Here is a 22,203-nt window from a genome sequence, read left to right on the forward strand (position 1 = left end):
CATTGATACTGAACAATTTAGAGGAAATATTTTCTGATATTTGTGTTGAATGATGTAGTGCTGGTTTGAATCTTAAATAAGAATCGGCATGGAGTTCTTTTCGATTATGTTTTAAAATTTATTTTTGCTCTAATTCAAAGAATGACAAGCAACTTGGACCCATTTTATCTGTCAGAAGTGTCTGTCTTAGATATTTGGATTCCTGCCCCCCTCCTTTTTTTCTTCTTATAGAGATGGATTCTCCCTGTGTTGCCCAGGCTGGTCTTGAACTCATGGGCTCAAGTAATCCTCCCATCTCCGCCTCCCAAAATGTGGATTACAGGTATGAGTCACTGCACCCGGCCCACATACGCAAGAGCCAGCACTGCCAATAACATATTCCCTGGTGGTGTACTTTGAAAGTGCTTCATGGAATTTTAATGGCAGGGTTGGAGCCAATTTGGTCAGTCCTCTTACTTGGATGCTGGTTCCGTGGGGTTTGTAGGAGAGCCACCTTCTTAGATTTTGGTCTTGGTAGCTGACATGAGATCTTGAGGGAAGAACAAAGGTGGAAAGTTGAATGCTGTGTTTGCCTGACAGCCTTAATGTGCATATTTACAAGGAAAAAAAGGTGGTGCTTGAACATGGGGCAGTGTCCACAGTGACAGATAACAGCTTGAGTCCACTGAAGCCCACACAGGATCTAATTCTAAATTATTAGCTCTGCCACTTCAAAGTGTGAAAGCTGTGCCTCATAATTTAGCCTGCACAGCAGATGAAGACATTTAGTTTGAGCGCAGCAAAAGCTCTGGTGCCTGTGGCATCGGCAGATGAGCCCTGATTAATTCTTGAGACTTCCCTGTAATACTATTATCTTTCTAATTCCTTTGGCACATTAGTGATGTGACAGAGGTGAAAGACTTGGTGCTGAAGCACTGAGTCCCCCCAGTTCCACAGCAGGAACACAGCAGTGACTCGGGGGGACACAAGGACACCTGGAAGCTGTCTTCTGTGCTTGGAGGAAAGGGTTGTGGGGAAAGGTTAAGCAGGTGCTAGGTAGTCCCCCACTCGTCCCCACTTTTTTTTTTTTTTTTTGAGACAGGGTCTCCAGTTGCCCAGGCTGGAATGCAGTGGCTTGATGTCATCTCACTGCAGCCTCAACTTCCCGGGCTCAAGCGATTCTCCCACCTCATCCTCCTGAGTAGCTGGGACTACAGGTGAGCACCATCATACCAGGCCGATTTTTTTTTTTATTTATTTTATGTTGAGACGGAGTTTGACCATGTTGGCTGCCTGGTCTTGAACTCCTGGGCTCAAGTGATCCACCCACCTCAGCCTTCCAAAGTGCTGGGATTACAGTTGTGAGCCACTGCGCCCTGCCTAGGTAGCCCTTTCTTGAGTGATTGGTGGGAAATGATTCCAGAAAATTGGGATAATAAATGATTGGGAATAGTGAAATTGATAAGATTATATAATCAAATACTTCCTTCTTTTGTGGAGGAGAGAAGGGATGTGGATAGATGACATACACCTCCTTCATTGCACACCTAACTTCACCTTCTCACACCCTGAAGGGACAGTCATTGCTTCTGCAGAGACCGACAGCACAGCCGCTTCCTGGTGGTTCAGAAGGACTTCAGAAAGTTGCGCTGGACTGGGCAAGGTGGCCCATGCCTGTAATCCCAGCAATTTGTGGGGCCAAGATGGGCAGATCACCTGAGGATAGGAGTTTGAGACCAGCCTGGCCAACATGGTGAAACCCCATCTCTACTAAAAATACAAAAAATTAGCAGGGCATGGTGGCACAATGCCTGTAATCCCAGCTACTCGGGAGGCTGAGGCAGGAGAATCACTTGAACCCGGGTGGTGGAGGTTACAGTGAGCCAAGCACGCCACTGAACACTCCAGCCTAGGTGACAGAGTGAGACTCCATCTCAAAAAACAAAAAATAGCTGTGCTGGCTATGAAAGGCATCTATGAGAGAGATGGAAGGGCAATTTAGAAGGGTGTCCCTCTGTCATGACGGAGGGCCAAAAGTTTGTTTTTTTTTTTTTTTTTTTTGCATTTATTACCTCCAGCTTTAAACTCAACCTTCTCATGTAATCCCAAATCTTGACCAACTACTTTTTACGTATGGCAGGCAACAAGTGTTGTGACTGCAGCGCCTGCCTGAGAAACATGCTCCCATGAAAGGGGCCGGGTTTGGTGGCTCATGCCTGTAATCCCAGCACTTTGGGAGGCTGAGGCTGGTGGATCACCTGAGGTCAGGAGTTCCAGGCCAGCCTGACCAACATGGTGAAACCCCATCTCTACTAAATACAAAAATTAGCCGGGCGTGGTGGCTCACTATAGTCCCAGCTACTTGGGAGGCTGAGGCAGGAGAATTGCTTGAATCTGGGAGGCGGAGATTGCAGTGAGCCAAGATTGCACCACTGCACTCCAGCCTGGGCAACAAGAGTGAAACTTTGTCTCAAAAAAAAAAAGTACTTTTGTCCTGCTTACAGAAACCAACTGTTACTCACAGATACAACCGTGGAGACAGGTGGGTCTCAGTGTCAAGTGAAGATGTGCTTGTTTCCAAGTCCCCTCCCTCCCTCTCTGCTTTTGACCACATTCTCTACCCCATTCTTTGCTCCAGTAATCATCCATCTTGACTTCCGCTTCTCCCCGGACGTGGGGCCTTCAGGTAGTAACAGTGTTAAGGTCCTGTGGCAGAGGCTGCTGGTTGCCCACCAGTATCCAGGATTCTACCCCCCACTCCAGTGGCAATGGGACCAGCTGAAAGAGTAAACCCCGGCGTCTCTTGAGCCGTGGGTGGCTGGCTGGGAGTTCAGCTCTGGGCAAGCTGCTACAAGGGACAGACGACTGTCATGTGCCCTTTGTGGGCTTCACCCCCGTCCTTCTACTTTCTGATGGAAGTGTGGGTGCAACTGCAGCCTACGTGGGCCATGAGGCATTTATATAGAGAGGCAAAGCAGTAAGGACAATATTCCCGAAGATGTTGTAGAGCCCCTGTATCCCACCCTGGACTGTCCTCTCTGGACATAACTTCCATCTTGGTCTCTTAGTAGCAGCCGATGCATTTCCTGACAAAACCGCCTGTCAAAGAAAACCTCAACCAAAACCTTCATTCTAGCTTTCTACTGCCCAATGCTGAATAGCACGTAGTACCCTGACATAGCACAAGAGTACCTGTATTCCCCGCCACTAGCTGTCACCATTGCCTTTCAGTAACTTCACGAGCCCGGCTTTTGGACTTCGGTTTCCAATACTTGAACACTGAACAACCCACCTGATGACTGAAGCTGTTGGATAAAACTTATTTTTAAATTTTATGTTCGTAACTGTCTCACTGAGTTGGTAAGAAAGGAAAACACTCTGAGAGGCCAAAAACAAAGTGAAAGCAGGACTCCAGAAAGGTAAGAGGGTGTTCCACTTTTCCCCGTAGGGACACAAGCCAAATCTTAGTGATGCTGTGCTTCTGTTAGGACGGACTTGTGGGGCCCAGGTGACAGGGGGTTAGCCTGGGGAGTGTCTACGTTGGGGGGTCTGAATAGGAGGTCTCCCTGCAAACAGCGGGAATCCCAAAAGACTGCATTCAGTGAGGGAAAACTGGCACTAGTTGGAAGAGAACATAGTTGTCCCTGAGATGCTAACTACAAGCCTTCTCTCATGCAGGTTTGTAGTTCGAATTCTCATGCTACATCAGGTCTAAAAACCTCTCAAACCAGGTTCTGAAAGAGGCCCTAGGCTGGGCGTGGTGGCTTACGCCTGTAATCCCAACACTTTGGGAAGCCGAGAAGGGAGGATCACCTGAGGTCAGGAGTTCAAGACTAGTCTGGCCAACATGGTGAAACCCCGTCTCTACTAAAAATACAAAATTAGGTGTGGTGGTGGGCGCCTGTAATCCCAGCTACTTGGGAGGCTGAGGCAGGAGAACCGCTTGAACCTGGGAGGCAGAGGTTGCAGTGAGCAGAAATCACACCATTGTACTCCAGCTTGCCCCCAACCCCACCAAAAAAAAAAAGGCTGGGTATGGTGGCTCACACCTGTAATCCCAGGACTTTGGGAGGCCGAGGCAGGCGGATCACGAGGTCAGGAGATTGAGACCATCCTGGCTAACACGGTGAAACCCTGTCTCTACTAAAAATACAAAAATTAGCTGGGCGTGGTGGCGGGCACCTGTGGTCCCAGCTGCTCCGGAGGCTGAGGCAGGAGAATGGCCTGAACCTGGGAGGCGGAGCTTGGAGCTTGAAGTGAGCTGAGACTCCGTCTCAAAAAAAAAAAAAAAAAAAAATGGTGTGCTAGGCTGGTAGTACCTCTGAGCTCACGGCCAAAGCAACTGCATATCTATGCTAGAACACACCTTTGATTTAGCCTCAAACTCTCTCCACCGATAAAGCTCCAAGGAACATGAGCTTCTAGTAAAAATATCACAAACCCACAAAATCACAGGATGCCACAGATAAGGCATCCGGAATGAAAGCCAGCAGAAAACAGCACAGCCAGACCTGCAAAGACAGGAGCGTGGAATTTTCAGACATAAAATATACGATGAATGTTTTTTATATGTTATCTAAAAGTGTAAAAAAAAAACAGTACCTTATATAAAAATGAATTCCTTAAAAAAATAACAGAAGAGCGAATTAATGAACTAGAAAGCAGAACCAATTCCCCCGAAGCACAGGGACAAATGGGTGGAAATACAAATGTTACATTAAAATACGTGATCCTGGCTGGGTGCAGTGGCTCACACCTGTAATCCCAGCACTTTGAGAGGCTGAGGCAGGCGGATCACTTGAGGTCAGGAGTTCGAGACCAGCCTGGCCAACATGGTGAAAGCCCGTCTACTAAAAATACAAAAATTAGCCAGGTGTGGTGGTACACACCTGTAGTCCCAGCTACTCTGGAGGCTGAGGCAGGAGAATTGCTTGAACCTGGGAGGCAGAGGTTGCACTGAGCTGAGATAATCGTGCCATCGCACTCCAACCTGGGCACAGAATGAGATGCCATCTCAAAAAAAAAAAAAAAAAAAAAAAGTGGTCTTGTGTTAATTTGCTTAAGAAAAAGATGCGGAAGACTGAGGTGGTCTGGCATGTCTCAAAGAAATTTAGGAGAGAACTGGAAGTAGAAAGTATTTGAAAAGATAAAGACATTTTCCAGAATTGATGCAAGACACCGATTCGCATATTTGGAAACTTACACAAATCCCAAGTGAGTTAAATAAAATAAATCCATACCTCCATATATATTGAAGTTGCAGGATATCAGGGAAATTTGTAAAGACAGCGCCAAAAGTCAGACGACCTATGAGATAGTATCGATGAGGCTTACTGACCTCCCAACAGCAGCAAGGAAAGCCAGAAGACAGTTGAATAGTGTCATCAATGGCTTAAGGGAAAAAGCACCTGTTAATCCAAAGTTGTTTACAGCCAGTGAAGCTGTACTGTAGGAATGAACTAGAATGAACTAGATGAAATAGACATTTCCGACATAGAATAGATGTGTTTGTCACCAGTGGACATTCACTAAAGGAAAGTTAAGGAATTTGCAGCCAGGAGCTGTGGCTCACACCTGTAATCTCAGCACTCTGGGAGGCCAAGATGGGCAGATCACCTGAGGTCAGGAGTTCAAGACCAGCCTGGCCAACATGGTGAAACCTCATCTCTACTAAAAGTACAAAAATTAGCCGGGTGTGGTGGCGGGCACCTGTAGTCCCAGGTAATCTGTAACCTGTAATCTCAGACTGAGGCAGGAGAATCGCTTGGACCCAGGAGGTGGAGGTTGCAGTGAGCTGAGATTGCGCCACTGCATTCTAGCCTGGGTGATAAGAATGAAGCTCCTTTCCAAAAAAAAGGGAATTTGCTTTGTGCAGAAGGATGATGAACTGATGAAAGTTCTAAGGTTCAAGAAAGCATGTTGGCCTAAAAAAGGGGAGTGGAAATCTGAATGAACATTGACTTCACGTAGTAACGCAAAGAATGTCTTGTTTGGGACATAAAGAACAAAATACAACTAAACAGGACAAAAGAGTACACAAGCTGAAGGAGGATACATTGGAGTTCAAGCATTCTTAGACCTTTATAAAGTATTCAAGAAGTTGGCAAACTTATGCATGTTAAAAATATTTTATTCAAGGTAACAGTAAAAAAAAATTTGAGTGTGTAACTTTTAAAGTAATGGGGGAAAAAAATCTCAGTTAATTCAAAAGAAGACCAGATGGAAGGATAAAAAGAAACAGAAAAGCAGGTCTTAGAAAGTCCAACATAAGGCCGGGCGCGGTGGCTCAAGCCTGTAATCCCAGCACTTTGGGAGGCCGAGACGGGCGGCTCACGAGGTCAGGAGATCGAGAGACCATCCCGGCTAACACGGTGAAACCCCGTCTCTACTAAAAAATACAAAAAAACTAGCCGGGCGAGGTGGCGGGTGCCTGTAGTCCCAGCTACTTGGGAGGCTGAGGCAGGAGAATGGCGTAAACCCGGGAGGCGGAGCTTGCAGTGAGCTGAGATCCGGCCACTGCACTCCAGCCTGGGTGACAGAGCAAGACTCCGTCTCAAAAAAAAAAAAAAAAAAGAAAGTCCAACATAAGATTTTAGAAGGAAATCTAAAACAGTAATCACAGTAAATATAAATACATAACACTCAATAGTCTTACCGTATGATCCAGCAGTCATGCTCCTAGGTATTTCCCCAACTACTTGAAAACTTATGTTCACACAAAACCTGCACACAAATGTTTATAGCATCTTTATTCATTATCACTCAAAACTGGAAACAAAACATTCCTCTATTGATGAATGTATAAACATACCGTGGTATATCAGGACAATGGTATGTTTTTCAGCAACAAAAGGAAATGCGCTATCAAGCCACAAAAAGCACCATGGACGTTAAGTGAAATAAGCCAGTCTGAAAGGGGAGGTGGATATTTATCTCCCGATCCTCATGATGAAACTTGACCCCAGTGTTGGGAGTGGGGCCCAGTACGAGGAATTTAAGTCACGGGGGTGGACCCTGCATGGATAGATTAATACCCTCTGATATGGTCTGGATCTGTGTCCCCACCCAGATCCCATGATGTTCAATTGTAATCCCCAGTGTGGGAGTTGGGGACTGGTAGGGGCTGATTGTATCACAAGGGTGGATTTCTCATGAATGGTTTAGCACTATCCCTCTTGGTACTGTCCTCACAATTGATAGTGAGTGAGTCCTTATAAGATCTGATTGTTTGAAAGTGCATAGCACCTCTCCCTTCACTCTCTCACTTGCTCCTGCTCCCACCTTGTGAGGCACCTCACTCCCCCTTTGCCTTCTGCCATGATTGGAAGCTTCCTGAGGCCTCCCCAGAAGCAGACGCCAGCATCATGCTTCCTGTACAGCTTGCAGAACCGAACTATGAGCCAATTAAACTTCTTTTCTTTGTAAATTACCCAGTCTCAGGTATTTCTTTTTTTTTTTTTTTTTTTTTGAGACGGGGTCTCGCTCTGTCACCCAGGCTGGAGTGCAGTGGCCGGATCTCAGCTCACTGCAAGCTCCGCCTCCCGGGTTCACGCCATTCTCCTGCCTCAGCCTCCCGAGTAGCTGGGACTACAGGCGCCCGCCACCTCGCCCGGCTAGTTTTTTTTGTATTTTTTAGTAGAGACGGGGTTTCACCGGGTTAGCCAGGATGGTCTCGATCTCCTGACCTTGTGATCCACCCGTCTCGGCCTCCCAAAGTGCTGGGATTACAGGCTTGAGCCACCGCGCCCGGCCGGTCTCAGGTATTTCTTTGTAGCAACGTGAGAACAGACTAACACACCCTCCCTGAAAGGGAAGGGGGTATGTGCAGTGGAACAAGTACTCACTCTATTCATTTCCATGACAGCTGGTTGTTAAAAAGAGCCTGGCGCCTCCCTCCCCACTCTCTCGCCCTGTGATCTTTGCACATTGGGCCCTTTCACCTTTCACCATGAGTGGAAGCAGGCTGAAGCCCTCGCCAGAAGCAGATGCTGGTGCCGTGCTTCTCGTACAGCCTGCAGAACTGTGGGCCAGATAAACCTCTTCATAAATCACCCAGCCTCTGGTATTTCTTTCTAGCAACACTAAATGGACTAAGACATAACATTCTGGAAAAGGCAAAACTATAGAGACATTAAAAAGATCAGTAGTTGCCAGGGGTTCAGGGGAGAGTGGAAGGGTTGAATAGGTAAAGCACATGGCACTTTTAGGGAGTCAAACTATTCTGAATGATACAATAATGGTGGAGAGATGATAACAGGGGTTTGTCAAAACTCAGAATTTAATGGCACAAAGACTGATTTTTTTTTTTTTTTTTTTTGGAGAAGGAGTCTCGCTCTGTTGCCCAGGCTGGAGTGCAGCGTTGTGATCTCGGCTCACTGCAAGCTCCGCCTCCCGGGTTCACGCCATTCTCCTGCCTCAGCTTCCTGAGTAGCTGGGACTACAGGCGCCCACCACCACGCCCAGCTGATTTTTTGTATTTTTAGTAGAGATGAGGTTTCACTGTGTTAGCCAGGATGGTCTTGATTTCCTGACCTTGTGATCCACCCACCTGGGCCTCCCAAAGTGCTGGGATTACAGGCGTGAGCCACCGCACCCAGCTGAGTGAATCTTAATATATGCAAATTTTAAAAAATTCTTTAGAGGGTTGGGGACCCCCTGGATGAATGCAGAATGGGACAAGACAATCTAAGTGCATTACAAACGTATGAAACAACCTCACAGAAGGGGTTGCAGGAAATGTGCTAATCTAAGCAGCACTGGAAATGAGTGGAATCCATGAGGGGAAGGGCAAAAGAAGCTGTACACAAGCACTGTCTCTAGTTGATAAAGTCATTTATCACATGGGTTTGAATTAACAGTTTTAACACTGCTATACATACACAGAGAATCGAACAGTTAAATACATAGATGGCAGATGGTGGGAGCCAGGTTTGTCACTGTTAGTGTGAGAGGTTACAGATAAGTGGGGGGCAAAGGTGAGTGTAAGTGAGAATAATCCATGTAGTAATAGATTAGAGTTGGAGTCATCACCATGAACTCCTGTTTAGGTTTTGTTTTGTTTATTTTTGTTTTTGTTTTTGTCTTTGAGACAGAGTCTCACTGTGTCACCCCGGCTGGAGTGCAGTGGAGCGATCTCAACTCACTGCAACCTCCACCTCCTGGTTCAAACAATTCTCCTGCCTCAGCCTCCCAAGTAGCTAGGATTACAGGTGCCCACCACCGTGCCCGGCTAATTTTTGTATTTTTGGTAGAGACAGGGTTTCACCATGTTGGCCAGGCTGGTCTCAAACCCCTGATTTCAGGTGATCCACCTACCTCTGCCTCCCAAAGTGCTGGGATTACGGGCATAAGCTACCATGCCTGGCCACTCCTGTTTAGTTTAATATAGACACAGATGCTTATGAACAGAAATATTTAGGTAATGTATATGCATGGAGTAGTATATACACACGTTTCCTTGTTCTGTCAGTTGAGGGAGGCTTAAAAAGGAATGACACCCCAGTAGCAAAGAATACACCTGCTACTCAGATCTTGATTTCTATTCTCATTCTCCAAAAAAGGAACCAATGCTCTTCGAAGAAATGGCTGATTCTAAAACTGGAGCAGGAAATACACGGGATAAGCTTGGAGCATCTTGTATTTCCAGAAAGCAAAACACTGCTGAACAAAATAAACACAAAACCACAATGATTTGAGTATGTCAGAGGTCCAGGAGCCAACTGACAGATCTCCCAAAGGCTAATGCTGGAACAATTTGAGCAACTAAATAAATAATGGATTATAACCCAAAATATAAAGTACATGTCTATGAGTTCATACTGATAAAGAAATGATTGAATAAATAAGTTGCCAGGCACGGTGGCTCACACCTGTAATCCCAGCACTTTGGGAGGCCGAGGCAGGCGGATCACCTGAGGTCAGGAGTTCAAGACCAGCCTGGCCAACATGGTAAAACCCCATCTCTACTAAAAATACAAAAATTAGCCAGGCGTGGTGGCAGACGCCTGTAATCCCAGTTACTCAGGAGACTGAGGCAGGAGAATTGCTTGAGCCGGGGAGGCGGAGGTTGCTGTGAGCCGAGATCACGCCTTTGCACTCCAGCCTGGGTGACAAGAGCGAAACTTCCTCTCAAAAAAAACAAAAAAAAAAAAACATATATATATATATGAATGAAAATAAATAAATAAATGGAGGAGAAGAGACCATCACCCAGGCAACATTCCAAATAATGTATACTCTGTATTTAAAGTATTCCACTTTTGAAGGGGTGGTTGTCCACAGTAACTTCCTTCCAAAGTGTACAGTATGAAAAGGGAGGTGGGAAGAGTACCTTTTTTTTTTGAGTTGGAGTCTTGCTCTGTCGCCCAGGTTGGAGTGCAGTGGCTTAACCTCAGCTCACTGCAACCTCCGCCTCCTGGGTTCAAGTGATTCTCCTGCCTCAGCCTCCCCAGTAGCTGTGATTACAGGCACCCAACACCACCCCCAGCTAATTTTTTTTTTTTTTAATTTTTAGTAGAGATGGGGTTTCACCATGTTGACCAGGCTGGTCTGGAACTCCTTACCTCAAATGACTCACCCACCTTGGCTTCCCAAAGTTTTAGGATTACAGGCATGAGCCACCGTGCCCGGCTGGGAAGAGCATCTTTACAGTGTAGAATCCTAACACTATCTCAGCTGGGTGATCAAGGTAAAAATCAACAGTGATGAGTCATATTGGTAGTATGGACCCTGGGTGTGATGTAATGAAAATGATGCTTTACTTCTTTGGTCTTCCTCCAAAAAAGCAAACCACAATTAAAACAAAAACATCTGACAAGTCCAAACTGAAGAATAGCTGACCAGAAAAACTATCAAGGTCATCAAAAACAAGGAAAATCTGAGAAACTTTTATAGCCAAGAGATGCCTAAGGAGACCTGACTAGTAAGTGGAATGTGGTGTCCTGGATAAGGTCCTAGAGCAGAAAAAGAACCTCAGTCAGAAACAACAGAGCTCTGAAAGCAGGTAGACTTTAGTTACTAATTATGTATCAATACTGATTCATTAATTGTGACAGGTGTACCATGCTTATGTAAGATGTTAAGAGGAGAGAAAACTGATACAGGATATATGAGCACTCACTGGACTAGCTTCTGAATTTTTCTGCAAATCTAAAACTATACTAAAAAAATAAATTTATTTTAAAATATGGCAGTTCATGAATCACATCAAAATGGAAACTGTGCCAGGCACAGTGGCTCACCCCTGTAATCCCAGCACTTTGGGAGGCTGAGGCAGTGGTGGATCACTTGAGGTCAGGAGTTCGAGACCAGTCTGGCCAACATGGCGAAACCGTGTCTCTACTAAAAATACAAAAAGCAGCCAGGTGTGGTGGCATACACCTGTGATCCCAGCTACTTGGGAGATTGAGGCAGGATAATTGCTTGAACCCAGGAGGCGGAGGTTGCAATGAGGTGAGATCACACCTCTGCCCTCCAACCTGGCTGAGAGAGAGAGACTTTGTCTCGAAGAAGAAGAAGGAGAAGGAGAAGGAGAAGGAGAAGGAGAAGGAGAAGGAGAAGGAGAAGGAGAAGGAGAAGGAGAAGGAGAAGGAGAAGGAGAAGGAGAAGGAGAAGGAGAAGGAGAAGGAGAAGGAGAAGGAGAAGGAGAAGGAGAAGGAGAAGGAGAAGGAGAAGAAATTGTAACTCCTATAAGAAAAGGTGATACTCAGTTCTTGACTGTCATGTGTCTATAGTAAAGTGCCAGAACTAAAGGGACACATAGGTGTTAGTTTGGGTTTGCCCAGATGCAGAGCCTGAGTGGGGACTTGGGTACAGTTTATTCAAGAGGAGATCCAAAGATGCAGGCATGTGGCTGGGCGTGGTAGCTCACGCCTGCAATCCCAGCATTTTGAGAGGCTGAGGCAGGCGGATCACCTGAGGTCAGAAGTTCGAGACCAGCTTGTCCAACATATAGTGAAACTCCATCTCTACTAAAAAATACAAAAGTTACCTGGGTGTGGTGGCGCACATCCATAGCCTTAGCTACTTGGGAAGCTGAGGCAGGAGAATCCCTTGAACCCGGAAGGTGGAGGTTGCAGTGAGCCAAGTTTGTACCACTGCACTCCAGCTGAGTAACAGACCAAGACTCTGTGTCTCAAAACAAAACAAAACAAAAAAACAAAGATGAAGGCATGAGGGCTTTGAGAGACAGGCAGGGAAAGGGAAAAGCTGACAGAAGGGTGGGAATGTGAGGTCAGGGCTGGTGGCAGTGGAAACTCAATCCCTTTGAGACTTCTAAGCAGCATGTAGATGACCTCCCAGAGTTGTCCGCCCACAGATAGGATCTTGCTTTATCACCCAACCCTGGCCTCCGCCACTTGAGGGTGCCCCAAGGGAGTGCACTGCCTTGCACTTCTGGGCTGTCCTTACTCAAGGCTGAGCAAGTGTCTGTGCCTTGGAGAATGACTTCACAGATGACCCAGAGTGGATGCTGGTGGTGCAGCATGAGTCCAAACCTGCATGAAGCTTGGTTTTATTTATTTTTTTCTCAAGCCAAACTGTGTGCAGCTTTATGAAAGATACTTTCCATAAACAATCATGATACTTCAGGCAGGATGTGGGTAGACCATTGTTAACAGCATACAACAACTTTCCTTTTTTTTTTTTTTTTTTTTTTTTTTTTTTTGAGACGGAGTCTCACGCTGTTGCCCAGGCTGGAGTGCAGTGGCGCGATCTCGGCTCACTGCAAGCTCCGCCTCCTGGGTTCACGCCATTCTCCTGCCTCAGCCTCCTGAGTAGCTAGGACTACAGGCGCCTGCCACCGCGCCCGGCTAATTTTTTGTATTTTTAGTAGAGACGGGGTTTCACTGTGGTCTCGATCTCCTGACCTTGTGATCCGCCCGCCTCGGCCTCCCAAAGTGCTGGGATTACAGGCTTGAGCCACCGCGCCCGGCTACAACAACTTTCAAACTCCCTTCTTCAATGGACTACCAGAAATCAGAAAGCCACTATAAAGCCCAATGAAGTCTTCAGCTGATGCTCTGAACAGGGAAAGTGTGGAGTGAGGGTTGACATTTCACATTTAGCATGTTGTTTCACAACTTTTCACAAGCCGACCCTGACTTTCCGGAAGTGAAATGAAAATGGTAGAATGTGTCTGAAGATCCACGATCTAGAGATGGAACCACTGCTCTTTTGACAGGTGCCATCTCAGTGGCACCACTGGAAAGTCCGGATTGCCTGACACACTGGTAGCCAATGACTAGGGGTCAGGTCCCAACAGATGTCTGGGCTTAAGGGGGTTAAGTGTATGCTGAAAGATGGAAAGGGAGAAGAGGACATAAAAACGAATTTTTTTCCACACCACAAGGCTTTTGTGCCAAGGTGGCCGTGTGTGTCAAAGTAGGGACTCCCTCCTGGCAGCCCAGAGGAAGTCTCTCAAAACTAGAAGGGAAAGGTGTTTTCCCCACATCAATCCAGCTTCGGAGACATCCTACTAGTGACATATGCCCCTTCCCCCAAAAACAACAATGCAGTGTTCTGTGTGCTAACAACATAGCTTAAAAACAACAACAACAACAAAATTCTGCATTTTTATAAACCATGGTAAAAAATAGTATTTCAAACTGTACAGTCACCAGAAGTACACAGTTATCAAAAATGCACACACTATACTTGGCATCTGCGGCAGCTTCAGCTTTCTGTGCCTGCTCTGTTTTGGCATCTCCGTTTTCTGCAGGGTTATTCCCCTCCTTGCCAGCGTCCGCTTTTCCCTTTTTCCTTTGGGTACCTTCTCTCCCTTCTTTGCGGAGGCCATTTTAGGCTTGGGCTGTGGCTTTGGAGGAGCAGGTTTAGCAGACAACCTCGCGGATCTTCTCTGTGGTTCGTCGTTCACCTTGGCTTTATCTCCTTTAGCATCTCCTTCAGCCCTTCTCTTGGGCATGGTGGTGACGGCAGCAACAGTGGCAGGACACAGACGCTGGGCCAGGATGCAGCAGCACGTGGGCTCGGTCGGTCGGGGAGTCGTTCTCGCCTCCTCTTCACACTGCTCCCTTGGTTCTATTTTATATGTTTAAAAGATCTTGCTAGGGCAAAATGGAGTGTAGATTTTTGTTACATATCCCTCTTGTGCATACTTTTTTTTAAAGGTAAAATACAGGCATAAGAGAGAGATTGCAGGCTCAGTCCCAGACTCATTATTACAATGAAGCAAGTCACACAAAGTTTTAGGTTTCTCAGTATGTGTGACAAATATGTTTACATTATATGATTACTGTAGACTATTAAATGTGTGTAAAAAGGTGTATACCCTAACTAAAAAACACATTATTGATTTAAAAAGGCTAACAATCATCTTGCCTTCAGCAAGTTGTAATTTTTTTTTGGTAGAGGGTCTCGCCTCAATTTGTGTGTATACGTGGCGTGGTTGAGGGGCGGGGGACAGAATCTTGCTCTGTCACCCAGGCTGTAGTTCAGTGGCACGATCTCAGCTCACTTGCAACCTCAACTTCCCGGGCTCAAGCGATTCTCCCACCTCATCCTCCCGAGTAGCGGGGACTACAGGTGTGCACTACCATGCGTGGCAAATTTTTATTTTTATTTTTTGTAGACATGGGGTTTTGCCATTTTGGCCAGGCTGGTCTTGAACTCCTGACCTCAGGCAGTCTGCCCACTTCGGCCTTCCAAAATGCTGGGATTACGGGCAGGAGCCACTGCACCCAGCCCTTGCCTCACTGTTGATGGCTGCTGACTGATCAGGGTGGTGGCTGCTGAACGTTGGGGTGGCTGGGGCAATTTCTTAAAATAGACAACAATGAAGTTTTCCTCGTTGATTCCTTTCTTTCTTTTTTTTTTTTTTTTTTTTGAGACAGAGTCTTGCTCTGTAGCCCGGGCTGGAGTGCAGTGGCCGGATCTCAGCTCACTGCAAGCTCCACCTCCCGGGTTTGCGCCATTCTCCTGCCTCAGCCTCCTGAGTAGCTGGGACTACAGGCGCCCGCCACCTCGCCCGGCTAGTTTTTTGTATTTTTAGTAGAGACGGGGTTTCACCGTGTTAGCCAGGATGGTCTCGATCTCCTGACCTCATGATCCGCCCGTCTCGGCCTCCCAAAGTGCTGGGATTACAGGCTTGAGCCACCGCGCCCAGCCTTGATTCCTTTCATGACAGATTTCTCTGTAGCACGAAAGGCTGTTTGATAGAATTTTGGTCACAGTAGATCTTCTTTCAAAATTGGATGAATCCTCTCGAACCCTGCTGCTGCTTTATCAAGTACATTTACGGAATATTCAACAGCGGAATGTGTCATTTCAGCAATGCTCACAGCATCTTCGACAGGAGTACATTCCATCTCTCAAGAAACTACTTCCTCGGCTCATCCGTAAAAAGCAACTTCCTGTTTGTTAAAGTTTGATCATGAGATTGTAGCAATTCAGTCCCATCCTCAGGCTCCACTTCTAACTCGAGTTCTCTTGCTGTTTCCACCACATCTGCAGTGACTGCCTCTACTGAAGTCTCGAATCCCTCAAAGTCATTCAGGAGGATTGGTATCAACTTATTTCACACTCCTGTTGATGTTGACGTTTTGACCTCCTCCCATCAATCACGAGTGTCCTCATGGCATTTAGAATGATGAATCTGGCTGGGCACGGTGGCTCACGTCTGTAATCCCAGCACTTTGGGAGGCCGAGGCAGACAGATCAGTACAGATCAGTTGAGGTCAGGAGTTCGAGACCGGCTTGGCCAACATGGCGAAACCTCGTCTCTACTAAAAATACAAAAACTAGCCGGGCGTGGCGGTGGGCACCTCTAATCCCAGCTACTCACGTGGCTGAGGCAGGAAAATTGGTTGAAACCCGGAGGCGGAGGTTGCAGTGAGCCGAGATCATACCACTGCACTCCAGCCTGGGTGACAAAGAGAGACTCCATATCCAAATATATATATATATACACACACACATATATATATATGTATATCCAAAAATATATATATAATGAAGAATCCTTTCCAGAAAGTTTTCAATTTACTTTGCCCAGACACATCAGAGGAAACACTATCCATGGCAACTATAGCCTTATGAAATAAATGTCTTAAATGATAAGACTTGAACATCAGAATTGCTCCTTGACCCTGCGCTGCTGAATGGATGTTGTGTTGGCAGGCATGAATACAGCATTCATCTCCTTGTACATCTCCTTCAGAACTCTTCGGTAACCAGTGCACTGTCAACAAGCAGTACTACTTTGAAAGGAATCTTTTTATCCTGAGCAGTAGGGCTTCAAATATTTTGTAAACTATGCTGTAAACAGATACACTATTATCCGGGCTTTGGTTTTCCATTTATAGAGCACAAGCAGAGTACATTTCACCTAATTCTTAAGGGCCCTGGGATTTTTGGAATGGTCGATGAGCATTGGTTTCAACTTAAAGTTAGTAGTAGCTGCATTAGCTGCTAACAAGAGAATTTGTCTCCAAATAAAAGAGTATGTCCTTTGAAGTTCGAAGCAAGGCATTGACTTCTCCTCTTTAGCTATGCAAGTCCTATATAGTGTCTTCTTCCTACAGAAGGCTGTTTCATGTACACTGAGTATCTGTTGTGTAATGTAACCACCTTCATCAATGACCTTAACTAGATCTTCTGGATAACTCGCTATAGCTTCCATATCAGCACTTTACCTTGCTGCTTTACCTTGCACTTTTGTGTTATGGAGATGGCTTATTTATTTATTTATTTGTTTATGTAAGACAGTTTCACTCTGTCTCCCAGGCTGGAGTGCAGTGGTATGATCTCAGCTCACTGCAATCTCTGGCTCCTGGGTTCAAGTGATTCTCCTGCCTCAGCCTCCAGAGTAGCTGGAATTACAGGTGCCCGCCACCACACCCAGCTAATTTTGTATTATTAGTAGAGACAAGGTTTCTCCATGTTGGTCAGGCTGATCTCAAACTCATGACTTCACCAAGGCCTCCCAAAGTGCTGGGATTACAGGTGCAAGCCACCATGCCCAGCCGAGATGGCTTCTTTCCCTAAACTTCACGAACCAACTTCTGCTACCTTCAAACATTTCATTTGCAGCTTTCTCACCTCTCAGACTTCATAGAATTGGAGAGAGTTAGAGCCTTGCTGTGGATTAGGCTTTGATTAAAGAAATCTTGTGGCTAGTTTGATTTTCTATCCAGACCACTAAAACTTTCTCCATATCAGCAATAAGACTGCTTATCCATCACGTGTTCACTGGAGTAGCACTTTTAATTTCCTGCAATCACTTAACCTTTGCATTTACAACGTGGCTGACTGTTCGGTGCAAGAGGCCTAGCTTTGAGCCTGTTTCAGCTGTTGACATGCCTTTCTTACAAAGCTTAATCATTTCTTTTTTTTTTTTTTTTTTTTTTTTGAGACGGAGTCTCGCTCTGTCACCCAGACTGGAGTGCAGTGGCCGAATCTCAGCTCACTGCAAGCTCCGCCTCCCAGGTTTACGCCATTCTCCTGCCTCAGCCTCCCGAGTAGCTGGGACTACAGGTGCCCGCCACCTCGCCCGGCTAGTTTTTTTTTTTTTTTTGTATTTTTTAGTAGAGACGGGGTTTCACCGTGTTAGCCAGGATGGTCTCGATCTCCTGACCTCAGGATCCGCCCATCTCGGCCTCCCAAAGTGCTGGGATTACAGGCTTGAGCCACCGCGCCCAGCCAGCTTAATCATTTCTAAATAGTGATTTAAAGTGAGAGATGTCCAATACTTCCTTTCACTTGAACACTTGGAGGTCATTGTAGGGTTACCAATTAGCCTAATTTCAAAACTGCTGTGTGTCAGGCAATAGGGAGGCTCAAGGAGAGGGAGAGAGAGAGAGAGGGAAACAGCCCATCTGTGCCGCAGCCAGAACACACAACATGTATCGAGTAAGTCTGTTTATCTTCTATAGGCGTGGTTTGTGGCGCCCCAAACCATTGCAACAGTAACATCGAAGATCACTGATCAGATCATCCTAACAGATATAACAATAATGAAAAAGTTGGAAATAGTGCAAGAATTATCAAAATGTGACAGAGACATGAAGTGAGCACAAGCTGTTGGAAAAATGGCCCTGATAGACCTGCTTGATTCAGGGTTGCCACAACCCTTCAATTTGCAAAAAAAAAAAAAAAAAAAAAATACCGTATATGTAACGTGCAATAACACGAGGTCTTCCTGTAAGTTGGTGAAGGTATTCCTAAAAATGTCCTTGCATTAAGAGTCCAGCTCTAGTGTCTTTTCTGCTAGTTTTGATGCTGGTGCTTTCTTGATCCCACCAGAAGGTGGCATGCAGTGACAACTTTTTATTCTATTTTATTTTTTTGAGATGGAGTCTCGCTCTGTCACCAGGCTGGAGCGCAGTGATACTATCTTGGCTCCCTGCAACCTCTGATTTCCTGGTTCAAGTCATTCTCCTGCCTCAGCCTCCTGAGTAGCTGGGATTACAGGCATGCATCGTCACGCCCAGCTAATTTTTGTATTTTTAGTAGAGACAGAGTTTCACCACATTGACCAGGATGGTCTTGATCTCCTGACCTTGTGATCCACCCGCCTTGGCCTCCCAAAGTGCTGGGATTCAGGCGTGAGCCACCGTGCCCGGCCTGTGACAACTTGATCACAGCTGCCACCTGCCACAGTAACCATAAGATGCACACTGACCTCAGAGATATTAATAATGAAGGGAGGATGCTTAGAACCCACGAAATGTTGTAGTTTTATCCCACAATGGATGAAGGTATGTTAGGTTATTTTAACCTGACCCTTGTAGCTTTCAATTTTGAAGGCAGATCTTCAACTCTCTGAATCTGTTTATTGACATTTAAAATATTGAATATACTAACTTCCTGAGAAGAAAAAGGCTGTTAATATCCCTGGAATATATATAAAATACAACTTTTTAAAGAAAAATTAAAAACCAATACTTTTCTTTGGTAAGTAACTCTGAGATGACAATTAGAAAAATTTAAAGAAACATTGCAAAATACATCTACGTGTTTTACATGAAAATTATAGTTAATAAAAAGTTGAGTAATTAACAAATCAATCCTTTGTCTTTTAGCAAATGTTACAGAAAAACATTACAAACTTGCAACTTTTATTTATTTATTTATGTATTTGAGACGGAATCTCGCTCTGTCGCCCAGGCTGGAGCGCCAATCGCCCAGGCTGGAGTGCAGTGGCGCAATCTCGGCTCACTGTAACCTTTCTCTCCTGGGTTCAAGCAAATTTCCTGCCTCAGACTTGCAGGTAGCTGGGATTACAGGTGCACACCACCACACTCTGCTAATTTTTGTATTTTTAATAGAGATGGGATTTCGCCATGTTGGCCAAGCTGGTCTCAAACTCTTGACCTCAGTTAATCCACCCATCTTAGCCTCCCAAAGTGCTGAGATTACAAGCATGAGTCCCTGCATCTGGCCGTAAAAGGTCTTATAGGCAGGTTTTACATCCAGAGAATACTGGGTTTTTTTGGGTTTTTTGTTTTGTTTTGTTTTGTTTTTTTGAGACGGAGTCTCGCTCTGTCGCCCAGGCTGGAGTGCAGTGGCCGGATCTCGGCTCACTGCAAGCTCCGCCTCCCAGGTTCACGCCATTCTCCTGCCTCAGCCTCCCGAGTAGCTGGGACTACAGGCGCCCGCCACCTCGCCCGACTAGTTTTTTGTATTTTTTAGTAGAGAGAGGGTTTCACCGTGTTAGCCAGGATGGTCTCGATCTCCTGACCTCGTGATCCACCCGTCTCGGCCTCCCAAAGTGCTGGGATTACAGGCTTGAGCCACCGCGCCTGGCCGACTCATAACTCTTAAGGTAGGTTTTTAGGACAATTTGGGGAGACTCTTAAATGACATTTTTTAATGCTCTTATTTAGAGAATGTCATATACTTTTCTTCCTCTTATGTTTCCACCATTACACCATCCTCCCTGTATAATCTATTTTCTCTAATAGTACTCTCACAGTTTTCTTAGGATGTTAAAAAACACTCATCTCCTCCTCTAGATCATCCTTTTACCTTTGTGGTCTCTTAGCCAGAGGTGAGTCTTGCAGTATAAAGCAGAGGAGGGCTTTGTGCTGTCACAGCGGGACCTTTATCACTTTCCAGACAACTCTCCTCCACCTGTATTAAATTCTGGGTTCTTTGCCTCTTTAAAATCTACAACCTCTACTGCATCACACTCAACCGGGTTACCTCAGAGTATTCATAAACTCGTGTAATGGACCCACCCTCTAAGTTACAGGCAGAGCATCAACATGGAAAGAGGCGTTTGGAGCCATGTTTGCCCACGTGCTGAGCTGTGTTGTGTCTGAGTTACTCTTTTTATCCTCGGGGATTCCAAGAGGCGAATTATTTTAGAATAATGTCCAGCCCATAGAGGCAGCATGTGACCACATTCAAAGAGAGTGGATGAAGGTCACTGGCGTTCAAGGTACATTTTCCACTTCTCGTGGGGCTAGAATGAGTATGAGAAAAACAGAACCAGAGAGGCGCAGGCCATGAAGCAGAATGGAAGTCTCTGAACTTGAGGACTCCCTCCCACCCTCCTTGCTTCACCTTCCCTAACGTGCCTCGGCAGATCCAGTGGCTTATATTCCGCCAAGCATAATCTGGGCCGTGAGAAGTTTGGGGAGAATTAACTTTATGTTAGTGGATATGTTTTCATGCTTCAGTGGGCAAGTGATACATAGGGAGGGAATCTCTTCAAAATGAATTCTGCGTCGTGCAGGATGGGCTTGAGATGATTTATAGAGCGGTGGCTTCTATCACATAGATGCAATTTCCTCCCAGAATCTTCCCAGTGTTCTCCTGTATTTGTGACTTCTCACAGTTCCTACCCTAAAACTGGTAAGCACATAATTTAAGGAAAAAAAGGGGCAAGGAAGGGAGGGATGGAAGGAAGGAAGAATCAATGATGTTTGAAGGCCCTCTCTTGGCAATTACGTTTAAATTAATGTTTGTTTCTTTTATTCTGCAGGTAGAACAGTAGGTGGTAAGAAGCTACATCATTTTTATTCAGACTTTTATTTGTTTAAAAAAGACCAACTGGGCCTGGCACAATGGCTTATACCTATAATCCTAGCAGTTTGTGAGACCAAGGCAGACAGATTGCTTAAGCTCAAGAGTTTGAGACCAACCTGGGCAACATGGTGAAACCCTGTCTCTACAAAAAACAAATACAAAAATTAGCCAGCATGGTGGTACATGCCTACAGTCCCTGCTATTCAGGAGGCCGAGGTGGGAGGATCACCTGAGCCTGGGGAGGTTGAGGCTGCAGTGAGCTGTGATCCTGCCATTGCACTTCAGCCTGGGCAACAGAGTGAAAGCCCATCTCAAAAAAATTAAAAAATGAAAATGAAAATAAAGATCAACCAAAGGGAAGGATTTTTTAAATTTTATTTTATTTTTATTTTTATTTATTTTGACAAAGTCTCCCTCTGTGGCCAGGCTGGAGTGCAGTGGTGCGATCTCGGCTCACTGCAACCTCTGCCTCCCGGGTTCAAGCGATTCCCCTGCCTCAGCCTCCCAAGTAGCTGGGACTACAGGCGCCTGCCACCATGCCTGGCTAATTTTTTGTTTTTTAGTAGAGACGGGGTTTCACCATGTTGGCCAGCATGGTCTCTATCTCCTGACCGTGTGATCCGCCCGCCTCAGCCTCCCAAAGTGCTGGAATTACAGGCACGAGCCACCACGCCCGGTGGGAAGGATTTTTACGTATCTAGAGTGGAGGAGACTTTTGTAAGTGATTTGTACATGATCTAAGGGCACTCCAATCAGGATCTGACCCCATGGCTCTAGGAAAAACTTTTAAATGGCGGAAGTAGAGTTAGAAAAAAGAGTTTCTGCTAGAAGGCCACAAAGCACTGTACTTGATTGATTAGGATGTGCCAGTGGGTGTGTATGAATGTTTACAGAAGCAGACACATCCAGCCCCTAAGAGCTGCCCAAGGCTCTTGAAGGCCACTAGCATGCAGTGTCCTCTCCTGGAGACAGCAGGCCTGCTGAGTAAGCTCACAAAAACTTGGGAACTCAAAGTGTACCCAAAGAGAACGACTGCTAAGTGGGAGCGTGCTGCTGAAGAAGCAATCTCTGGTTGCATGCATGGCTGCAAAGATGTAAATTAGCCCCTGCCTGGGGCCTCCGAGAAATCAGGTCAGGACCAGAAGTCATCAGGAGGCTGATCTGAAAGATGCATAATGAACTTGCCCTTTCCTAGGGAGATGGTACCTTTTTATTAGATTTTTTCTCAATATATGC

The 22,203-nt window shown here is 45.8% G+C and overlaps 1 long non-coding RNA gene and 1 pseudogene across 1 annotated transcript; one reads left to right on the forward strand and one right to left on the reverse strand.

Annotated features, from left to right (window-relative positions):
• The first annotated feature begins 181 nt into the window (after positions 1–181).
• On the forward strand, positions 182–3,335 carry LOC141408302 (uncharacterized). Its single transcript, XR_012421951.1, has 3 exons — positions 182–322; positions 1,082–1,196; positions 3,211–3,335. It is a non-coding gene; the product is annotated as an uncharacterized lncRNA (long non-coding RNA).
• A 10,091-nt stretch (positions 3,336–13,426) lies between these two features.
• LOC135966932 (non-histone chromosomal protein HMG-17 pseudogene) lies at positions 13,427–14,262 on the reverse strand (annotated as a pseudogene).
• Between the last annotated feature and the right edge of the window lie 7,941 nt (positions 14,263–22,203).

This window comes from Macaca fascicularis, chromosome 13 (assembly GCF_037993035.2).
Source record: "Macaca fascicularis isolate 582-1 chromosome 13, T2T-MFA8v1.1".
Lineage (NCBI taxonomy): Eukaryota > Metazoa > Chordata > Mammalia > Primates > Cercopithecidae > Macaca > Macaca fascicularis.